Source organism: Erythrolamprus reginae, chromosome 2 (genome assembly GCF_031021105.1).
Source record: "Erythrolamprus reginae isolate rEryReg1 chromosome 2, rEryReg1.hap1, whole genome shotgun sequence".
Classification (NCBI taxonomy): Eukaryota; Metazoa; Chordata; class Lepidosauria; order Squamata; family Dipsadidae; genus Erythrolamprus; species Erythrolamprus reginae.
In genome coordinates, this window is record NC_091951.1 from 116,377,095 (window position 1) to 116,394,777 (window position 17,683).

General features: G+C 36.9%; 1 protein-coding gene across 5 annotated transcripts in view; it reads left to right on the plus strand.

The window, feature by feature from the left end:
• The window catches only part of FSTL4 (follistatin like 4), a 513,621-nt gene that overhangs the window by 2,242 nt on the left and 493,696 nt on the right, over window positions 1–17,683 (plus strand). For 2 of the 5 annotated variants that reach the window (XM_070739268.1, XM_070739271.1), the window contains exon 2: window positions 2,025–2,062. The exons of the other annotated variants lie outside the window; for them this stretch is intronic. The gene's annotated coding sequence lies outside the window, so the exon portion shown is untranslated. The remainder of the gene's footprint in view (window positions 1–2,024; window positions 2,063–17,683) is intronic. 5 annotated transcript variants of the gene reach the window in all.

Below are 17,683 nucleotides of genomic sequence, written 5' to 3' on the forward strand. Positions count from 1 at the left end.
CATCTGTCTAAATAAAATACTAGCTTTTTGCCATTTATGTGTTATCTTGCAATTATTCACTCTATTTTTCTTGTCAATACTGTATTGTTGGATGTGATATGAATTTAAGATGCTTTGTCCCTGTTGTGTCACATGTTGCATTATATAACCTATGGGAAATTCACTGCAAAACATTTGGATTCTTAGCCAGCAATGTAATGATCTGTGCATGTGCTTTATTCAACATACAAAACTATCCACCTTTAACATTGTTACAAACATTAGTTGTACATTTGTCCATAAATACATTACATCAGCAAAGGAAACATCTTACTTTTTAAAAATTCTCTGCTAATTTACTATTTTCTTGCAAGTTTCCCCATTTGGTCCTCTTATATTAACCTTTAATTCAATATTAGCACAAAACATTCTTAAATCTTAAACCATAACTTTTCATCATGCATCTTTTCTAGATTAACAACTATAGTTACCTTTCCTATTTTTATACATTTTCCAAAGACCTTGTAGCCCCTCCCATTTTCTGCATATTCCCTTTCCAATGTACACTGCTCAAAAAAAAATAAGGGGAACACTCAAAGAACACATCCTAGATCTGAATGAATGAAATATTCTCATCAAATACTTTGTTCTGTACAAAGTTGAATGTGCTGACAACATGTGAAATTGATTGTCAGTCAGTGTTGCTTCCTAAGTTAACAGTTTGATTTCATAGAAGTTTGATTCACTTGGAGTTATATTGTGTTGTTTAAGTGTTCCTTTTATATTTTTGAGCATTATAGAATTGGAATTCCAATTGTTCTTCCCAACTTTGGCTCTTTTTCAATCAGAATTCTGCCAAATGCCTTCCTAGATACACTTAATGAACAATTACCCTTGAAGCTTCTGCCATCTGCAACACATTTGTAAAGGGGTACATTCTTTCTATCAGGCACGGATGTGATCTTCAAATCCTTATTTTTCTATCAGTCAGTTCCATATTTTAACAGTTCTCCAGTTATACCATCTACACCTGTAGCCTTATTTTTAAAAAACATTTTTCAAGTACCTTTTAGTTCCTTTCTTTTCCCTGGATTACTTACATTTAAAGCATTTTTAAAAATTCTACTTATTGGCATATTGCTATAATGTCTATTTAATTTTTTAAAATACTCTGTCGTGTCAGTTTCATTTTGGATTATTTAGTTCATTCATAGAAACATAGAACATTCAGTTTTTGATTCCATTTATTCTTTTGGAGGCTTCTTGTTTAGTTCTTTTCATACAGTCCAAAACAAGTACCAGAATTGTCTACATTTTTCTGCTCTTAAAATTGTAGTCATTCATTGCTTCCATTATAACTCCAGTTAGTTCATGACACGGCAAATTCATAGTGGTTTCCATGTATTTCCTTTTCTAATATACAGTTTACTAAATTTCTTCAAAAACAAAAAAATGAAGAAAATAAAAAAGGAAAAATAGGGAAGGTGAAGTTGCAAAGGAATAAAAAAAAATAGAATAACTTCCAGTTTTCTTCCCTATAGATACAAATTTAAAATGCATTAACTTTTTGGTATAAAATTCAATATTTCATTGTATTCCTGTAATCACAAGTCATTGTAGTAATCAAATCCAAAATTAATAAAGAAAAAAAATCTTTCAGTTTCTAGCACAAACTCCAAAAATGGTTTCCGCGTAGAAACAAAGCTAGACAAAGTCTCTCCCTTAATTAAGATAGTTAATTTTGCATTCTCAGTGAGTGCCATTAATTTTTCCATCCATTTTTCCTTTGTGGGAAGCTGTAAGTTTTTCCATCTCTGTGCATGGAAAAGTCTCACTACAGTTATTTATAAGAACAAGACCCAAGTTTTGTTTTATTTAACCGCTTATCCATCAAATTCCTCATCAGAGTCCTTGAAGTGGAGTGGCATATAAATCTGATAAATAAATAAATAATTCATATATTTGCATTCATTCATTCTGGAGAATTATTTTGCATTTTCTTACATTCCATTCCTTATTTTTATTTTTATTTATTTTGCTTGCAGGTCCATTTTCCCTGAAGCCTTGATGCTACCCCAAAATGGTTTGTCCTGCAGCTACAATTGCTTATCTCCTTTGTACTCCACGCTAATTTTCCCAGTCTTTCATCATAAGCAAATTAGTTATGATTTCAGATTCATTCCTTTGCTAGACATTTAATATTTAAACTACATATTTGAAACAATGTTTTTTCTGAAAGAGACTCGCTGCTCTTAAGTTATTTTTGCATTGTCAAATTACTCAATCCTTTTTTTTTGCTTCTTTTTTTTAACCTAGATTATTTTCTGCTACATCATATTCATTCAGAACATTGCACTATTTTTTCCATTGGTTATCATACAAACCCAGGTTCATGGGTTTGTATGATAACCATTGCAGAAACTTTAATGTGTTATCATATCGTACAAATTGAAATAAGTTATTTCAAGAAAAGTCCAAAGTATTTTACCTCTAATAGTGTGTGTACTAAATAATGTCTTTAATGAGAATAATTATAATACAATAATTAGCAAAGATTTAAGGATTTATGCATTTATGAATGGAGGGGAGGATTCTATGATGAGTAATTATACCCAAAATTTAAGTATTAAATCATACAAATTACTTTTTTATGTTTTAATTCAGGAAGATAATATAATAATAATTTATTAGATTTGTATGCCGTCCTTCTCCGAGGACTCGGAGCGGCTCACAATAACAATACACCATGTAGAAATCTAATGTTAAAAACAATTTAAAACCCTTATTATAAAAACAAAAACAGACCATACATAAACCATAATACCTAGGGATATATCAATTTCCCCATGCCTGGCGACAAAGGTGGGTCTTCAGAAGCTTTTGAAAGGTAAGGAGGGTGGGGGCAGTCCTAATCCTTGGGGGGAGTTGATTCCAGAGGGCCGGGGCCATTACAGAGAAGACTCTTCCCCTAGGTCCTGCCAGACGGCATTGTTTAGTCGACAGGACCTGGAGAAGGCCAACTCTGTGGGACCTAATCAGTCGCTGGGATTCGTGCGGCCAAAGATGGTCCTGAAGATATTCTGGTTCGATGCCATGTAGGGCTTTATAGGTCATGACCAACACTTTGAATTGTGACTGGAAACTGATCGACAGCCAGTGCAAACCGCAGAGTGTTGACGAGACATGGGCATATCTGGGGACACCCATGATTGCTTTTGTGGCCGCATTCTGCATGATCTGAAGTTTCTGAACACTTTTCAAAGGTAGCCCCATGTAGAGAGCATTGCAGTAGTCGAACCTCGAGGTGATGAGGGCATGAGTGACTGTGAGCAGTGACTCCCTGGGCAAACGCCCTTCTTGCCACAGCTGAAAGATGGTGCTCTAATGTTAGCTGTGGATCGAGGAGGACGCCCAAGTTGCGGACCCACTATGAGGGGGTCAGTAATTCCCCCCCCCCCCCAGGGTAATGGACAGACAGATGGAATTATCCTTGGGAGGCAAAATCACAGCCACTTCATCTTGTCAGGGTTGAGTTTGAGCCGTTGACACCCATCCAGACCCTAACAGCCTCCAGGCACCGGCACATCACTTCCACTGCTTTGCTGACTGGACATGGGGTGGAGATGTAAAGCTGGGTATCATCAGCATACTGATGATAACTCACCCCATGCCCTTGGATGATCTCACCCAGCAGTTTTTATGTAGATATTAAAGATAGGGACTGCATGCAGAGTACTTTATATTTTGTTAGTATTTTTTTTTAAAAAAAAAATAGCTGGAAAGATTTCAAAGCGAAGTTTTATTTATTTATTATTTCTTCTGGTATAGTTTTTTCCCCTTTTAAAATGTTGATAGATATTATATAACATGTTACTATGAAATATCTCTGTGTTGTCATGTAAGACACCTTGGTAGTCATGGAAAACATGTTTCTAGTTCTACTAGGTTACTTGGAACTTTTAGAGCATAGATGAGCTGTCCATCAGTAGTAGTTCTGAAATCCTTGCAATTGCCACTCTGATTTTCTTATTATTTTGCCCCTAGGTGTCGCCTATGCTGAATTTAAAATTCTGGGGAGTGTGTGTGTGTGTGTGTGTGTGTGTGTGTGTAAAGTTGAAAAGGAAGGATAGACACCGCATTTCAATGTTTCTTTTGCCTTCCTTCTATTACCATATTTTCTTATATTGCATTGAGAACTACTATACTGTTTAACATCTTACAGGCAAAGCATAGGGAAATCAGTGAAGAAAGATAACGGTACTTCTTTTTAGAGAAATACCATGCCTTGTTTTTTTAAAGGGAAACCTTGAAAAGATTATAATACTGTGTTTGATTGCATGTATTTAATGAATTGTGATTATAGCAATCCTCATGAGAGATAGCAGTTGATTGAAGTTTATGGTCTTGAAGTATCAATTTTGCTTAAAACTGCATCTGCAAAAAAAGGTCTCTTTTACCATAATTTGTAAACAATTAATAGAACTAATATAAAGATTAACATTCATAATTAGAGCAGATGAGATAAGATCATTTGAGAATACCATTGAGTAGATTAATAGTCTAAAAGGCCTGAAAGGAAAAAAATTGGCTGCATTAATATAATAATAATTACTTTAGCTTTTAAATATAATACATATATTCTAAATAAACTTCCCAGAAGAAATTGTTCCACAGATGGTGCATTGCAATTGAAAATACTTCTCTATAATTACACTCCTTAACTTCAAAGGACATACAGAGAAAATGATTCAATGATATCATTTTAATGTAATAAAGGAGATTTTTTAAAGACAGATGTAGTATCTTCTAGAAGTGATTAGACATTAAACTAAAACATTATGTTTTAGTTTTGATGCTCAGTCTTAATATATCAGAAATGAGAGAAGTGTATTTTCATAACTATGGTGAAAGTCACATAATCTCTCAACTATCTCATTTTCTAATTTTTGTTCTATTTTCTGTTCTTGGAAAGTATTTTATTTTCATTATGGTTTATAACATTTTGTTCATAATTTTTGGGGGTGGGGGAAATCAATTGGATTTTTGTGCTAATATTTTATTTTGCTTGGTCTTTTGCTCTCTGCCCCAATCCATTAAGGAGACCATAGAGGTTCTTGCTAGTCCAACTAGTTGTAACCTGTGATTTTTTTCTAGCAGGTTCAGAATATGAAATCATTCATATTTTGCTCAAAAGTGTCATGATGGCATCCATAGTGTTGAAGAAAGTTTTATTAAATGAAAGCTGCAATTTTTGTTAAAAGCACAATTATTAACTTGACCTTTTAAAGTAACTCGTTCCAAAACTTTTCTGTAACATAGAAAAGTTAAAATAAGAGCAGATTCTATGGGCCTCCAAATTTGGTCAGGGAAAGGAAAAGGAAAAGTTATAATGCAACAATTAGGAGCTTTTATTGCTTCAAGGTCACTTTAATTCTGCAAAATTATAAGGAAGAAATTATGAATAATGATAATGTTCTGGCACAGAAATACATTTTAACCTTTGGTCTAATATGCATGCTATTGTGTTGATTCAGGTTTGCTTTGAACATTATTCAGTTAACTATTTGACAGTAATAATTAAGTGAAGCATAGTATAGGGATTGTATCTGTGTTAGGTGGCCCAAGGAAAATGATTAGACTGAAACATTGGGGTATTTACTGAACTAGTTACAATGAAATCAATGTGCCTTCTGTTAATGTTCTTATATAAAGAAGGCAAGACAGTATCAAACAAACATACAACTCCCATTGAATGGATAAATAAATATTTTTTATTTCTTCAAAAGCTTTTAGTATGTTAAGTAAAGCCATAATTTGTGATCTAATGGTTATCTGGTTCCATTCACCATTTGCTAAGTACAATAGTAGTTGAAAAGGAAAGCATGCATATGCAGTAGAAGGGAAAGCTTATTGTATTTCTGTTCTCCTAGCTCCCTGAAGTATTTTGTCATTGGAGAAACCAATAGCCTGCCCTTAAATAGATGAAATGGAAGATATGAATTGGACTGTTACAGGACGACTGAATCAAAATTTGTCATAAGAGAGAAAAATGGGTTTTTTTTAGGATCTTCTGATCCATTTAGTTTGCTGGAAGTTATTTAAGGCAACATTATTTGATCTACTTATGTTCTGGCATTAAAGATGGCTTCCTAATCTCTAAAGCCTGGTTTGGCTATACTGTAACTCACTCAATTATAGTTGTACCTCTACTTAAGAACGCCTCTACTTAAGAACTTTTCTAGATAAGAACCGGGTGTTCAAGATTTTTTTGCCTCTTCTTAAGAACCATTTTCTACTTAAGAACCTGAGCCCGGAAAAAATTTCCCAGGAAATTTGAGAGCGGCACGAAGGCCTGGCCAGCTTCCTGCCATTCTCCCTTTAATCCCAGCCATCTCGAGCTTTTCTGGGCTGACAGAAAAACCTTTCAGTGGCACTTACGGCAGCTTTGGCAGTCCACAGCAAACAAAGCATTTTCCTCTCTCTGGCCACTTGGAGAGGGAATAAACCTATGCCAGCACCCAGAGAAAAGAAATGCTCCCTTTGCTGTGGGCAGCGACTGTCCTCCTCTTCTTCCTCCTCCCACTCAAATTCCGAGATTTTATTTCTTTCCTAATGGCTTTGCACATGTTATTTACTTTTACATTGATTTCTACTTACAAACATTTCTACTTAAGAACCCGGTCATGGAACAAATTAAGTTCTTAAGTAGAAGTACTTTTAAGTTTTTCCTCTCTTTTTTCTTCTTTACATGCTACCACTGATTATTTTTCAACAATTTAATGCAGTTCAAAAAGTTCACTGTTACAGTTCAGATGGCAAAAAGTTTATAATTTTGAATTTAAATGTGAATTTATATTTCTTTAATAACTTGATTTTTTCCCATTTGATTTTATAGTCTATCTTTCCACTAAATTCTTAGCTATAATTCAGGACAGAGAGATAGAGGACAAAACTTCATTTATTGATTATTATTTTTCTGCACTCAAATGTAATGTATTAAGACTAGGTTCAGTTGAGGCATCTTATTTATCACAATTTAAAAAAATAATCTGACATTATACAGATAATTAAGTACAGATATAACTCAGCTTCAAGGTGATTTGTTGATAGTCTTAATATACAATTAGGGTAATTTCTTTAAAAAATTAATGGTATTTTATAAAACCAACAGGCAGTAAAGTTATTTCTGAAATTGCCTAGCAATACAGCTGCTGTAGCAAAATGGTTTTTAGAAAATGTGCCAGTGACTAACTGTTTTTATGAAAAATACAAACAAACAAACTATTTACAGAATGGTAGATCATGGAAGGGATATATAGAACAAAATAGAATAGAATTATATTGGCCAAGTATGATTGGACACAAAAGAAATTTGTCTTGGTTCAGACACCGTCAGTGTACATAAAATAAAATTCGTCAAAAATCATAAGGTACAACACTTAATGATAGTTTGGTTACATATAAGCAATCAAATCATAATCAGAACCAGTCAATTTAATTGTAAGGATACAAGCCACAAAGTTACAGTCATACAGTCATATTATTATTATTATTATTATTATTATTATTATTATTATTATTAATTGGATTTGTATGCCGCCCCTCTCCGTAGACTCGTGGAAGCAATGAGAAGATTAATAGTAGTGAAGACTTAGGAAATAGTTTGACAGTGTTGAGGGAATTGTTGTTGTTATTGGAATTATAATAATAATAATAATACACAATTATTATTGTTTCGAAAATAGGAGTTGAAACAATTTGTGTCCAGGATGTGAGATGTCAGTAAATATTTTCACAGCCCTCTTTGACTTGTGCAGTATACAGGTCCTCAGTGGAAGGCAGGTTGGTAGCAATGGCTTTTTCTGCAGTTCTAATTATCCTCTGTCTGTCTTGTTGGGTTGCAGAACCAAACCGGACAGTTATAGAGGTGCAGATGACAGAATCAATAAGTCCTCTGTAGACCTGAATCAGCAGCTCCTTGGGCAGTTTGAGCTTTCTGAATTCGTGCAGAAAGAATGATCTTTTTTGTGCCTTTTTGATGACATTTTTGATGTTAGGTGTCCATTTTAGATCTTGCGATCTTGTCTAACCTAGAAATTTATAGGTCTCTACTGTTGAAACTGTGTTGTCTAGTATTGTAAGAAGTAGAAGTATGGGTAGGTTTCTCCTAAAGTCTACCACCCTTTCTATGATGTTGAGCGTGCCCAGTTCCCGATTGTTCCACTTGCACCACAAGGTTAGTTGTTCAACCTCCCATCTGTATGTGGTTTCATCATTGTCTTGAATGAGTCCGATCACTGTTATATCATCTGTGAACTTCAGTCATTTAATTTGAGGCATCAAATTCAATGTAAGGATCTTCATTACAGCATTGCATTTGAATGCATCCACTGAAGAAATGTGTATCCTAACACTTGGAGATTGTTTCTTTTATCCAACCACTTTTGCTGATAGGTTTCTGTTAAGATAGAAGTATCTACAGAATCTTAGCAGTCTCACACTGCAATCTCTGACTCTTTGGCACATAGGTATGATGCAGATAGAAAAGGGGTGGGTGGGTTTGTATTGCAGTGACATGATAATGGCTTGCTTTCATCATTCTATCTCTTCTTTTGCTTCTACTCCAAGGGTGCTGCCATTCCAATGTTTACCTGGAATTTGCCTTCCTGTAATTTAAATCCATTAATCTCTATTTGGCATTTGAGATAAGTAGAAGGCACATCTTCATCTTCTGCTATGTAACAAAAGGTATTAGGTATTTGAAAATTCTGTTTTGTATGCACATGCCCATACAAGTAGTCCTTGACCTATAACAGTGTGCTTAGTTACCAAGCGGCACTGAAAAAAGTTAGCTTTTTTCACATTTATGACCGTTGCAGCATCTCCGTGGTCTCGTGATTTACATTTGGTTGCTGGACACCTGATTCACATTTAGGATGGTGGCAGTGTCCCAGAGTGATTCCCCTTTTGCAACCTTCTGACCAGCAAAATTAACGAGGAAGCTGGATTCACTTAACAACTGTGTTACTAATTTAACAACTGCAGTGATTCACTTAACAAATGGGGCAAGAAAAGTCATAAAATGGGGCAAAACTCACTAAACCAATTTCTCGCTTAGCAACATAAATTTTGGGCTCAGTTAGAGTCATAAGTTGAGAACTACCTGTAAGCTAATATTCTCAATTCCTTGGGTTTCTTGTTCAATGATTCAGTTTCTTATTTCTATCAGCCACTTCATCGTTTTTAAAACTTCATCAAATAATGTGACTTTTTGAAGTATGGTCCTTTAGCTGCATATGATATTAAGGTAAGGTCTTACCTGTATAAATTAATGTAGAACCGTTAATGCTTTTTCTTTTCTTTCTGCATCACACTAGTGACTCATACTTGTTTTGTCATTAGCTGGTATTCTGAATTTTTCTTTCATAAATATTATTACTAGGTTAGGTATTATTCATTCATTCATTCATTCATTCAGTCATTCATCCAACTTCTAAGCTGCCCAATCCTGGCGGGACTATACTTCTTATTGTATATCTCTATCAAAATAAGAATTGAATATACTTGTATATTTTCTTTATTACCCATTAGAATTTGCTGTCATCATTAAGCAGCTGATGTATTGATGGTCATCTTTTTATTTAAAACAGCCCTTTTTGTTCTTCTTTTGCTAAGCTACCCTACAATTCTGGGATGCCTATCTGAACATGGGTCACTATCCCTCTTTCTGTCTCCCTACAGTACTGTATGTCTCCTTTTTTTGTAGATTTTTGCACAGTCTTTCTCTTCTTTTTTTTTCACTATTGGCAATTGTGCCTTTTGGCTTTTTAAGAAATTTTCTTTCACTTTAAACTCTCTCTTCTCCCTCTGTGAACTCTTTCTTCTGAATTCACTAAAATTCTCTTTCTTTGAAGTCCAAGATAGGTTTGATTATATTGTGTTAGCTACATTGCTTTTATATTAAAGTAATATTATTTTTTTTTTTAAAAAAACCTCCAAATGTTACATGGTCATTTCTTCCTCCCCACCCCTCAGCCCAGTATTTCTGCTATTACCACTTCACCCCCAAGAGGTTTTCCCTATGGATTAGTTTCAGGTTAGGGTCAGGAATAGCTGGTGTTTCTCCACCCATGAAGGAGAAAGTTGTCAGCAAGTAGGGCAATAATTTATTGGGAAAATCATCCTTGGCAGTGTGTCTCCAACAGATGTCAGGGCAATTAAAGGCTTCCATCGCTGCTATTTCATGCCTATCTGAAAAAAACACAAATTGCTTTAGGAAAGCATGAGCTATATATTTTATTTCATAGAACAACAGACCAACAACAGCTTTTTTTTAAAAAAAAAAATCTATTCTCTTCTTATTTTAACTCAGATGCTCTCTCCTAATGCCTATTCTAGTCACTGGGATGCATGGCAGATATTTTTAAGCTATGGTGGGACACCTCCTTTCCTGTTTGTTTATTAATCACATTTATATGGCTGTCAATCTTACACAAAGTGACTTTAGTCAAAACCTACTCCCCCTCTCTTTTTAAAAACAAATTGTACCTTTCCCTTACTATATTTCAGATACTTAAGTTGTTCTACTTACCGTATTTTTCGCTCTATAAGACGCACCTGCTGATAAGACGCAGCTAGATTTTAGAGGAGGAAAATAGAAAAAAAGTATTTTGAGCCAAAAAGTGGGCTAAAATATTTATTACAATAACAGAATAACTTAACAGCTGGGAAGTGGGTTCGGGGGGGGGCTGGAAAGCCCCCCAGGCCGGCTGCGATCTTTTAAAACAGCCGCGCCGCTTCTCAGCTGACTCCTGAAGCGCGGAAGTTCGCCTTTGGCTTTTGGCTTCAGGAGTCAGCTGGGAAGCGGCGCGGCTGTTTTAAAAGATCGCAGCCGGCCTGGGGGGCTTTCCAGCACCCCCCCCGAACCCCCAACTCGGAACCGCATTCAGACGATTCCCCCCCTGTCCCCGTCCCTGCGCCCCCTCTGCTCCAGCGCCTACCCCCCCTCCCTGCCTGCATCTTCGCTCCATAAGACGGGGCTGATTTTTCATCCTACTTTGGGAGGAAAAAAACTGCGTCTTATGGAGCGAAAAATACAGTACATTCATTGTGTAAAATTATTCATTATAAATAACAGAGTGAGAAATTTTTCTGATTTGCAAAAGTATGCATCTGCTGAAAAAAGGGGCAGTGATGTGTTATAAATAGTAAAAATGGTATTAAAAATAAAGGTACAATAATTCCTTTACATAAATCAATGGTGAAACTGTATCTGGAATCTGAAGTACAGTCCTGAACCTTTAAAAAAAAGGATATAGTGGAGCTAGATAAGATTAAGAAAAGGGCAATTAAAATTAAGGGGCTGGAGAAGTCTCTTGGACTTTGGGAGAAGAAATGACAATCTGAAGATGGTTCTGCAATAAGAGAAGCTGATGATTGTAGTTGAATGAAGAGCCAGCAAAAAGACAGACTCTCTGTAATTCCTCTCTGGGCAAGGAGAGGACTTAAACTAAAGTGCTCCAGAGCAGGGGTCTCCAACCCAGCTTGTCTGAGGAATTCTGGGAGTTGAAGTCCACAAGTCTTAAAGTTGCCATGCTCTTCCCATTTTTAATTCAACAAACCTGTCTAATAAACAGGGTGGAAAGTGATCTATTGAGCTTTGATGGTTAAGGGCAGAATTTAACCTGAGTTTCCATTGTAGTGGTCCACTTCATTATACTGACATAATGTTTAGAATGAAATAATGAGCTAATTTAAATATAAGTAGTGGGTACTCTAATGGCTAATGGAGTGGAATAAATTTTTTTGAGAATCATTGAAGGACTACGGACTAGTCACTTTTTTTCCCTCTCAGCCCAGCCTATTTTAAATATTGTGAGAAAAATAGGAGGAATTGGTTAATATGTTTTGCTCCTGAATGAAAGGCATACTGTAAACTGTATAACATTTATTACACCAGAAGCAGAGTGAAAATGCAGACACAGAGCTGAATTTAAAATCGGGTCACTTTTATTAATTAAATATAACTTTATTTAATAAAACAACAAACTGGGACCTGCAGAGGTCAGCTAAGAACTTTGGGGTGGAAATGATGTAATAAACTTCCTGGGCAACTATGGATGTAGCTCCTTGCCAATTCAGGTGAAGGGAACCACGCCCTCACCTGAATCCAAACTATGCCATGCATGTGAGAGGTCTCACCATCCAATCCCTGAAAGGCAATTGGGAGGGGTGAGACCCAGAGGCAACCTCTCCCCAATCGCTCAGGCCAGTTTATGACACCATGAACTCTTGGAGAGAGTCTGCCAATTATCCCCAAAGATGCCCAAAGGAGAACACGCAGTTGCTAACCACCTCCCAATTTCCCCCCCTAACCTGCCTACCCAGTGACCAAAGGTAAGCCGAATTAAACCAAATCAAACCTATTTGAGAAACACCCCCTAACCATCCATCCTGCACTGCAATGTGGAATAGGTGAAAAAATGGTCACAACTAAAGCGATGTAACTGCCAAAAATTCCTATTCGGCCTCCTACAGGTGACCCATCAAACACACTGAAAGATAGGGAGGGCAGGTGGGTATTCGCCCTTTGGCTGCTGGGGTGAAAATGAGGGCCCCAAGCCTGTGCAGCCCTATATATATCCTGGCCCACCCCCGGCAGCATCATAGGCTGTTGCTGTCACCAGGCCAAGGCGGGATCTCACGAAATCTCACAAGATCCCGGCACACAAAATGGCCAGGCCAAGAGCCGCATTTCCTGGTTCTGGCGCAAATCCAGCCAGTGGGTAAGTCCACTGGCTGGGCATTTTAAAATGAGTAATGGAATGTAGATTACTTACAAATGGGGCAGTGGGAGAGATAACTATATTACATGTTTAGAATATTGTATTTTATTAATTTTTTGTATCAAGGTATACTTCATGGGCAGGTTGTAGTGTTTTTGTTGGGTTTGTAGGCCACTATGATGCCTAACATTTGGAATAACATGCTGGGAGAGAACTGATACCTTTTGTGTATGAAAATGTTATTGTAGTGGTGGCCCATAAATGTATAGGAACATTACAAACCGAAAGACTGCATGCCTCAGCGAGACAGAGCTTACACCATTTCCATAATTAACAACTGGGATTGCAATTGGCTAACTACCTATGAATAGCAGGGAAGTAGGTATATTAAAAAAAACTAAGTAGCACACAACTGCCATAAAATTAAAATCACAAATCCTTAAGAGCCATCAATGCAGATTACACAATTTATGGGAAAAAAAAATAATAGATCACAAAAACATTAGAAAAACCAAAGAATTCCTGGAAGCCTGGCACTCAGATAAATGAGTTATCAACAGATCAATAGACCTGGATACATTCTACAACCTAGCCAAATACCTGATCCGGATCACACACAGCAAGCAGACGAGGCTGTTCAATTAAAGTAGTAACAACACCATTCACAGCAACCAATGAATTAGAATCTTCCAGGAAAATTCCAATTATTCCCCTAGTTCTCAGAGAGGGGCAGCATACAAATCTAATATATATTATTATTATTATTATTATTATTATTATTATTATTATTATTATTATTATTATTATTATGTCAGTACAACACAGCAAACGAGATCACTATGCTGGATTTCGTATTTCATCACCAGTCAGGCGCTTCCCAAGCACCTAGGACTGCGTGATGTAGCGGCGAATTATGTTAATAATAATAATAATAATAATAATAATAATAATAATAATAATAATAATAATATAATGATAATAATTATTATTATTATTAATTCCCCCTCCCCAACTCAACCCTTTGTGTTTCAAACTTAACATAATTGCCATACTAAGGCAATCCCCTTTGGACCTGGCATTGGACAGTGCTACTACTATCTGTCAGCACAAGCCGGTTTTGTAGGGATAGAGGAAAATAGCTTCTAAAGGTTAATGATGTTTCTTAAAAAAATCAATAAAAATGATACTAAAGTTATCAATGCATGCTTGAAGAAAGAACATGAAATTGTGGCGAGTGGATTATTTTATTTTCAATTACAGTTAGGTATTTACTGTTGCTGTTGTGTCATATTTCCCCATTAATATCTACATTTCAGTTTAAAAAGCTGCATGTATTATATTTAAAATATATCTACAGTCCAATATAGCACATTCTCATGTTATATTGGGTGATCATTACTTACAATTTAGTTTATATTGGTATATACTGGTGTGATTAGTGATGCATGTAAAAACCAATCTGCCTTTTTTAAAATGCTGGATGAAACTTTCCAGTTATGATCATTTTTATAGGTCAAAATCTGTATTTAGGATTACAGTATCAGTGTTATGAAATGGTGATAAAAATTATCATAAATGCTTTATTTCATATACTTTTTCTCTTCTTACTGTACACAAAATTTTTGTGATCTTTAAATTACCACAGCTCACTTAGCAATCATTCAAAGTTACATCACCCTCAAAAGTACTTACAACATGGTCTTGAAGTTATGAATGTTGCAGCACAATGGCAGTCATTCCCCCTTACGACTGACTGCAGAGACACTGCAACACATTCCCCCACCCATTCCACCCCTACAGGGACCAAACAGGCACTGGACTTGTTGAGACTCACCTAACATGTGAAGATCTCCACGATCCTGGAGCACCAATAGTGGAGCCACAGGCAGAGTGGGAGGAACATGCCCTGATCAGCCTGGCTGACTCACCAAGGTGGCCTACACAGGACACCCTATCTCCTTTTGGAGCACTGGGCAGCCCTGATGAATCTGAAGAAGCATGACATTGCATCCCCGAAGGCTCCTAGTCTCTATATCAAAATACAGTGGTACCTCGTGATACGAACCCCTCGCCATACGAACAATCCGAGATACGAACCTGGGGTTCGGAAATTTTTTCCCTCTTCTTTCGAACTTTTTCCATCTTACGAACCCGCCGCCCGAACGCCGAACCCAGAAGTTCGGGTTTGGTTGGCCGCCGAGAAGCCCCGCCACCAGGCTGTCACCTTTTGAAACAGCCGGGGCTTCTCGGCGGCCACCCGAACCCGAACTTTTGCCGAACTTCCGGGTTCGGCATTGCGAGAATGCTGAGAAGCGCCCAGCTGTTTGAAAAGGTGACAGCCGTGCGGTGGTGTTTTTTTGCGTTTTTTTTCTTGCACGCATTAATTCATTTTACATTGTTTCCTATGGGAAACAATATTTCGTCTTATGAACGTTTCGCCTTACGAACCTCCTCCAGGAACCAATTAGGTTCGTAAGATGAGGTATTACTGTACTGTATTTTGCTGGGGAAAATGGAGGCCTGTAGAGGTGCGAGATCGCACTTTTTCAGCTTTCTGTCCCTTGTACCAAAAGCTTTTGCAAAGAGGACAAAAGACTTTGGTCACAATCTTGCTTCATGCCTCCATTCTCTGCAACAAGAGCTTTTACAAAGATCCTGTGGAGACCCAGCGGGGCAGATGGGAGAAGTAATTGTGGGGACCCCATGAGGTACCCAGTGGGTCGTGGAAGGCCTTGAGTTGTCTGAAGCAGGTGGCTAGTTCCAGCACTCAGACCCTATGGTTTCCCCTGAGATACCTCCTGTGTATGTGCATTTGATTAACAAATGTGTTGGGGAAAGCAGGGAAGGGTCACATCAAATGAACACATCCAATTAATGAATCCTCAGGTTAAGAATGTAATTGGAAGGCTCTATTACATTTTAACTTGAGGATTATAGAGAACATGGCTGCTTCTGCTGCAATAAGTATTTAGCATTTGAAGAGCTAAATGTGTACTGTATTAGAAACTGCACAGAGAAAAAAGATAACCGATCAGAAGTGACAAATTAAAAGAGAAAAATAACAGACAGCTTACTGAATTTTTCTCTAAAAGATTTATTGTAAAGGTGGACGGAGGGAGGGAAAAAAGTTCAGTTACCTAGGGACAACAATACTGAGACATATTGATAGCAATCTTCTGTTATGTACAAATGCATTTTCAGAAAGGTTCCTGACCATTCTATAAATTAGTATAAATGTTTGTGCAGATAAATTAATCTGTTTGGCAGTGTCATTAATTCCACTTGCAGTTTTAGTCCATTACTGCTTCATACATGATGCATATATTGTTATGATGTTTAAGATATAGGTAGTCATTGACTTGTTAACACAATTGAGCTGAAAATTTCTGTTGCTAAGCAAGACCTTTGATAAGTAATTTTTGCCTCATTTTATGGCTTTTCATGTTAAGTGAATCACTGAATTTGTAAAATTAGTAACACGTTAAGTGAATCTGGCTTCACCATTCTGACTTTGCTTATCAGAAGATCGCAAAAAGTGATCAAATGACCCTGGGACACTGCGGCAGTCATAAATAAGAGCCAATTGCCAAATGTCTGTATTTTAATCAATGTGAACCTGGGGATGCTGCAGTGGTTGTAAGTGTGAAATATGGTCATAATTCACTTTTTCAGAACTATGGTAACTTTGAATGTTCACTAAAAGAACTATTGTAAGTTGAGGATTACCTGTACAGTCATTTTAATTACAGTGGAGGCATGCACACATCTGTAAATCTGAAGAGTTTAAAAAAGTTAGATGCTTGTGTTTATTTGGGTTTAGGAGTGATTTTTTAAAAATCCTCTTTAAGTTGGATATGCACAGCACCTATGCTCAATGTTCCATCTAATGTTTTTTGGTATGGGCGGAAAAGTATAGTGTCTGAGCGGCAGTCCCTTTGGGACTAGGTGGCATAGAATGAATGAATGAATGAATGAATGAATGAATGAATAAATGAATAAATAAATAAGAAAAAAAATCCCCTTTTTTATTAAAATAAATTATTAATAAAACAAAACCAAAATCTATTACTATTAAAACTAAAACAACCAGCAAAACCAAAAACACAACTATTAATAAATCCATGCTTTCAAATTCTAATCCAATTTTACGAATTAATACATTCTAATATTAAACAACACCTAAATATTCCATAGTCAATCTATATTTAATAATCATCCCTCCTCAAATTTCTACCACTGTTCTCATTTCTGGGTACTTCTCCTGTCTCTCCCCCTTTTCTCTCTCATTTGTTTCTCATTTCTCCCTCTTCCTCCCTTTTTCTCTCATTCTTTCCCCCTCTCACTTCTCCTCTCTTTTTCCATCCCTGTCACTTCCCCACTTGTGTGTGTGTGTGTGTGTGTGTGCGCGTGTGAATAAATTCTTGAACTATTTCCAAAAATAGATGAAGGCTGGGGGTCTTTTCTCTGTTATTAGGGCGCTTTTTACCATATGCTTTAAATCAAGAGTCACTTCTCTTTTGTTCTCCTTTCTTTCCTCTCATTCTCTGCCTCAATCATTTTCTCATTTCTCTTTTTTCTCCCCTTTTTGCTCTCAATTCTCTCTCTCTCTCTTCCTTCCTCTCTTCTCTCTCTCTCTCTCTTGCTTTATTTCTCTCTCACACTCTTTCTCTCTCTCTCTTGCTTTCTTTCTCTCTCTCTCTCTCCCCCCCCCCTCTTGCTACCTGTTTAACGGTGGCCGGGTCCATGCACTAGATGCGGACTGCCACCGTCTCATGCTTTTCTTCACTGTACCCGGATTGGGTGGTAGAGGGGAACCAGTGGTGGTGGGCAGCTCCCAGCATGGTGGCAGGGGAGGAGGCAAAGTTCGGGGCTGAGTAGGCCGATGCCGGACCCCGACTCCAAGGGGCAAGCCCCCAGAA